Source organism: Orycteropus afer, unplaced genomic scaffold, assembly GCF_000298275.1.
Source record: "Orycteropus afer afer isolate SDZICR_OR568_19922 unplaced genomic scaffold, OryAfe1.0 scaffold00139, whole genome shotgun sequence".
NCBI lineage: Eukaryota > Metazoa > Chordata > Mammalia > Tubulidentata > Orycteropodidae > Orycteropus > Orycteropus afer.
The window spans coordinates 3,607,481-3,612,848 of NW_006921726.1; the positions used below are offsets into that span (position 1 = coordinate 3,607,481).

Below are 5,368 nucleotides of genomic sequence, written 5' to 3' on the forward strand. Positions count from 1 at the left end.
CTGGCACTTTGAACTTGGACTTAAAGCCTCCAAATTGTAAGAATAAACTCCTGTTTGTTAAGGCCATCCCATTTGTGGTATATTCTTGTCAGAGCGGTACTAGGTAACCAGACCACTGTCCTTCATCTTGACTCTAGTTCCTGGGGTAATACTGATAGAAGTTTAGCCCATCTTGGTTAGATCCTTCTTCTGTGAATACACACACACACTTTCATGCATCCATATGTACATGTAGTATTTTGGCATGTGTTTGCTTAGTGATATCATGTTGTGTGTACAACTGTACTACACCTTATTCTCTTGAAAATCTTGTAAATACATCATTTTTTAATTAATTATTTTTTTAACTGCTGCCAAATATCCCATTTTAGGGATATGCCCTAATTTATTTTAATTTGTAGCAATGATGTTAAAATGAATATCCTTACTCATTTCTGTTTGAATATATATATATATATATATATATATGTTCAAGTATTTATCCAGGATACAGTGTTTAAATTGTTTTGTCATTATGTATAGCTCTTTAAGATTTTAAATATATTCTGGCAAATTGCCAGTCACAAATGGATTGTTCTATTTTTAATTCCTGCCAACAGTGTATACATGTATTTAACACACATGTACTATGCTGATACTACTGATTTTCTTGATTTTTGCCAGTCTTAAGGATAAAAATTAGCATTACAGCCCTTAACAGATTTAACTTGCATTTCCCTGGTTGTGAAGGAGTTGAGCCCCTTTTAGTATGTTCATTGTTGTTGTTGTTGTTGTTATGTGCCGTCGAGTCAAACCCGACTCATAGCGACCCCTCCTTGGGTTTCCGAGGCAGTATCACTACGGAAGTAGCATTGCCCAACCTTCCTTCTGAGTATGTTCATTGGCTATGTGTATTTCTCCTTTGTAGATCATCTGCCCATCTGGCTTTTTATTTTACGTTTAGCTCTTTGATTATCTGGGATTTAATTTTGTGAACTATGTGAGCTAGAGATCTAATTGAACTTTTTTTTCCCAAAATGGATAATGATAGCACTTATTATATGTTGTATTCTATCTGATTTAGGACACTGTGTTTACTAAGTTTGACGAATACTTCCAGAATCTAAATTATCCCATGGATCTGTTTTTCTTTCATGGCTCATACCACGGCTAATGATCACAGCTAATTGTTTGAATGGAGATGACTTTATTATGTAAATATAATGTTGTAAACATTGTGTATTTATTTATATGTTTGACATCTGCTAGGTGATGTCCTGTCTCATTGTTTTGTTTTTGTTCAGTTTTGGTTTTTGTGTTTTGGGTTGCTTGGTTCAAAATTTTCCTTGTCTGTTATTTTTCATAGGTGCTCTGGTGGCATAGTGCCTAAGGCATTTGACTGCTAACCAGAAGGGTGGCAGTTCAAACTCACCAGCCACTCCTTGAAAGGAAGATTGCGCAATCTACTTCTGTAGAAATACCACCTTGGAAATCCAAGGAGGGATTGCTATGAGTTGGAACTGATTATTTTTCATGGTCTTTTCGATGAATTTTAGAATTATTTTGTTAAATTCCATAAACATATCATGTTGGCATATTGATTTAGGATGACAATTGAATTTGTAGATTATTTTGGGGAGAATTGGCACCTCTTTAATTTTAAGTGTTTCTGTCCAGGAATATAATACATTTCAGCTTCTTTAGCATTTCTTTTATGTCCTTCAATAAAGTTTATCTGCTTTTTTTGTGTGTGTTTTCTCCCCCTCCCCAAGAATTGCTTTATTTTTGTCATATTTTTTTTCCTATTTCACTAATCACTGCACTTACCTGTATTAATTCAATTAATTTTTGTGTTTATTTTGGTCTTCTTTTTCTAGCTTATTCAATCAAAAACTTAGTTTATTCCTTTCGATATTTTTCTAGTTACTGTATCTAGTGTATAAATGTTTCTCTAAGTACTGCTTTGGCTTCATCTCTCAGGTTTAAAATACAGTTTTCTCAATGTCATTCCTTGCTGAAGAGATTTTTACTTTTCATTTCAAAATCTTTATCGAAGAGATTATTTAGAATATTATTTTTAAATTTCCAAATTTATTTTGACTAGTTATTATTTTTAGTTTCTCACTGCTGATTGTCTTTAGTTGTACCTATATACTTTCAGCTTTCTTTGGGATTTATTGAGGTTTTTTTTTTTGTTGCCTAATACATGTTCAGTTTGTAAAACTATCCCACATGTATTCAAAAATAATGTATAGTTTGTTGGATGCAAAGTTTCTATACATCTGTTAAATTGAGTTTGTAAATTCGATTATATAAAATATCTATATTTTTCCTTATTTTTGATCTACTTGTTTGATCTATCCGAGAGAGATATGCTGACATCTTCTAATGTAATTGTGGCTTTATCAATTTCTTTTCATATTTCAAGTATTTTTTCCTTTATACTTTTTTAAGGGTATGTTTATATGTGAATATGTGCTATGTCTCCACGATAAACTGGATCTTTCATCACTATGTTTACTTAGATCCTTTTCAACTGAGATTCCGCTTTGTCTGATGCTATCGCTAGTGTATGTGCTTTCTTTTTGTTAGTATTTGTTTGGTTTCTCTTAAAAATCTTTTTATTTTCAACTTCTTTGTTTCTTTTATGTGTATTTTGTGTATCATGCTATGGAAAGAATGATTTAATGCAAAATGAAATGCCATGTCTTATAATATGTGACTTTAACCCGTTCACATATATGGTGACTGATGATATAATTGGACTTACTATCTTAATGCTGTGTTGTAGTTATTGTGCTAATGGTTGAAAACGTTATTCTTCATCTATGTATCCCTAAAGCCATGCAGAGGGGCTAGCTCCAAACAGTATATGTTTAACAAATGCTTACTGAATTAAAACTTCCTCGATCGCCTAATTCTAATCTAAGAGACAATTTATGGCAACAGAGCTCAGTTATAAGGTGTTGGGACTGAAGTTTAAATTTTTGGTCAAAGAAATTTCAAGAAGAATTTAGTTACATTATTAAATCTAAGGAACTTTTCCCATTTGTGTAGATTTCATGTGTAAGATTTTGAGTTTTCTGTAAATTATGAGGTCCACTAGTGGTCCTGCTGATAATGAAGGTGGAGCTAAGGAGTGAGTGAAGTGATCTCAGAACTGGAGAATAAAATCAAGGATATCATCTCCACCAAGCATGCTCTTTATGCCTGTGCCCAATGAAAGACATTTTCTGAAAAAGGTGATATTACTCAGCTGTTTTAGCTCATGTCTGAGCCTCTTATTTCTTTGTATTTCCATCTGCACTTACTGGAGTGCTGCATAATTGGTTGATGGAAAAAAATAATATTATGACAACATTAGTTTTACTGAAGATTGCTCTTTCAAAAGAGCCACTATGCTGGGTAAAGACAAACGGATTTAATTAAGGATATATAAAATGAAATCAGGATGGCTCACAACCCATTAGATATCCTTTTTGTAATTTAATTGACAGACACTGAAAAATTAGAAGAAGCATATGTTGTGTGCAGTGCAAAGAGTACTGGCCTAGTAATCAAGGGCCTCCCAGACTTGGCTGTGTCACTTGGGTTCTTCAAAATGTCTCTGGAAATCTCTCTTAGTACAAAGGAGCCAGATTAGTTGATCTCTTATGTTTCTTTCAGCTCTAAAATGCTTCTTGTCTGTTTCTGGGAATCTTACCTGGAACTCAGTTGACAGTTGACCTAACCACGGCTTTTAAAATTCTACCATGAGCTAATTTATAGCTCAAATCAGCTACTTATTCAATTATTTATTGCTATAAACTTTCCAGATTTCACAGATCTGAATGTTATATTAGCATTTCATAGATTTGAATGCTGTAGTAAGTATGCTGTGCTTTTTAAAGCCATTATACATTAGCCAGCTATTGAACTGTTGTTGTTGTTGTTGTTATGTGCTGTCCGAGTTGGACCTGACTCACAGTGACCCCTCCTTAAGTTTCCGAGGCAGTATCACTATGGAAGTAGATTGCACAACCTTCCTTCCAAGGAGTGGCTGATGGGTTTGAACCGCCAGCCCTGTGGTTAGCAGTCAAGTGCCTTGGGCACTATGCTACCAGAGCTATTGAACTAAGAGGATAGAAATCTGTAGCTTTTCAAGACGTGTTTCCTTGTTTAGAAAAGTGCCCACCTCAGTGATTCCTTGGCACTTGGATGAAAGGAAGGAAGTAGAGGAGTTGGAAGGGCCAAATGCAGCCTTTTTAGGCAGATACTGTAGATTTATTTCTACGATGCTGGATAGACCCAGTTTGTTTTCTGTTCTCCCTTCTTTCCTGAAAGAATAATAATTTGCAGTACATGATGAACTGGAGAAACTGCAGGGGTACCATCTTCCTTTCCTGTAGTTTGATTGGAAATTTGGAGATTTCATCTAATTGAAACCAAAACCAAAACCAAAACCAAACCTATTGCTGTGTAGTCAGTTTTGTCTCATGGTGACCACCCCATGTATTATAAGATAGAGTTGCTCCATGGGGTTTTCTTGACTGTAATTTTACAGAAGCAGATCACCAGGGCTTTTCTTCCATGGCACACTGCTGGGTGGGCTTGAACTACCAACTTTTAGGTTAGTGGTTGGGCACAAACTATTTGTGCCAGAGATCTTGTGATCTAAGGTTGTTGTTATTGTTGTTGTTATGTGCCGTCAAGCTGGACCTGACTCATAGTGACCCTTCTTGGGGTTTCCGAAGCAGTATCATTATGGAAGCACATTGCCAAACCTTCCTTCTGAGGAGTGGCTAGTGGGTTTGAACCGCCAGCCTTCTGGTTAGCAGTCAAGTGCCTTAGGTACTACGCTACCAGAGAAGGTTAGAGGTTGAAAAAGAGAACTTCTAAGCCATAATCTTAACTTGAGGTTTGTCCAAAAGCAAACTGCTCTGTTAAGGGCCAAGGTCAGGACTGACCAAGAAAAAACAGAGCTTGGCTGAGCTAGTAGATTTCCATAGCTCTATAAACCATACCCTTTCCCGTCAGCATTCTCTTCCAACTGTGTCTAGAATTAGTTGTGGCTCCACCACCATTTTCTTCTTCCCAGCCATCTCATGATCACTACATCATTAGCCTTGGGATGCTGACATTCTGCATGATGGTTTTTCAGCTATTCTTCTTGGAATTTAGGAGTTCCAGTAAGCCCTTCAAAGTTCTCCAGGCAAGAAATGGGAAGGCTAGTGGGAGCCCTGAATGACATTCAGGTGTAATTTAACATACATACATCTATGTAACTAATACATTTGGCAAAAAGACTAGAAGGAAATTCAATATAATTTTAACTGTGTTTAACTCTTAACTGGTGGGATATTTTATTAACAGTCCTTTTCTAGTATTTCTACAATTAAATATGTGTTTT

At 35.6% G+C, this 5,368-nt stretch overlaps 1 protein-coding gene across 1 annotated transcript in view; it reads left to right on the forward strand.

The window, feature by feature from the left end:
* The window catches only part of PMP22 (peripheral myelin protein 22), a 37,218-nt gene that overhangs the window by 17,995 nt on the left and 13,855 nt on the right, over positions 1-5,368 (forward strand). The gene's annotated exons all lie outside the window — the stretch shown is intronic.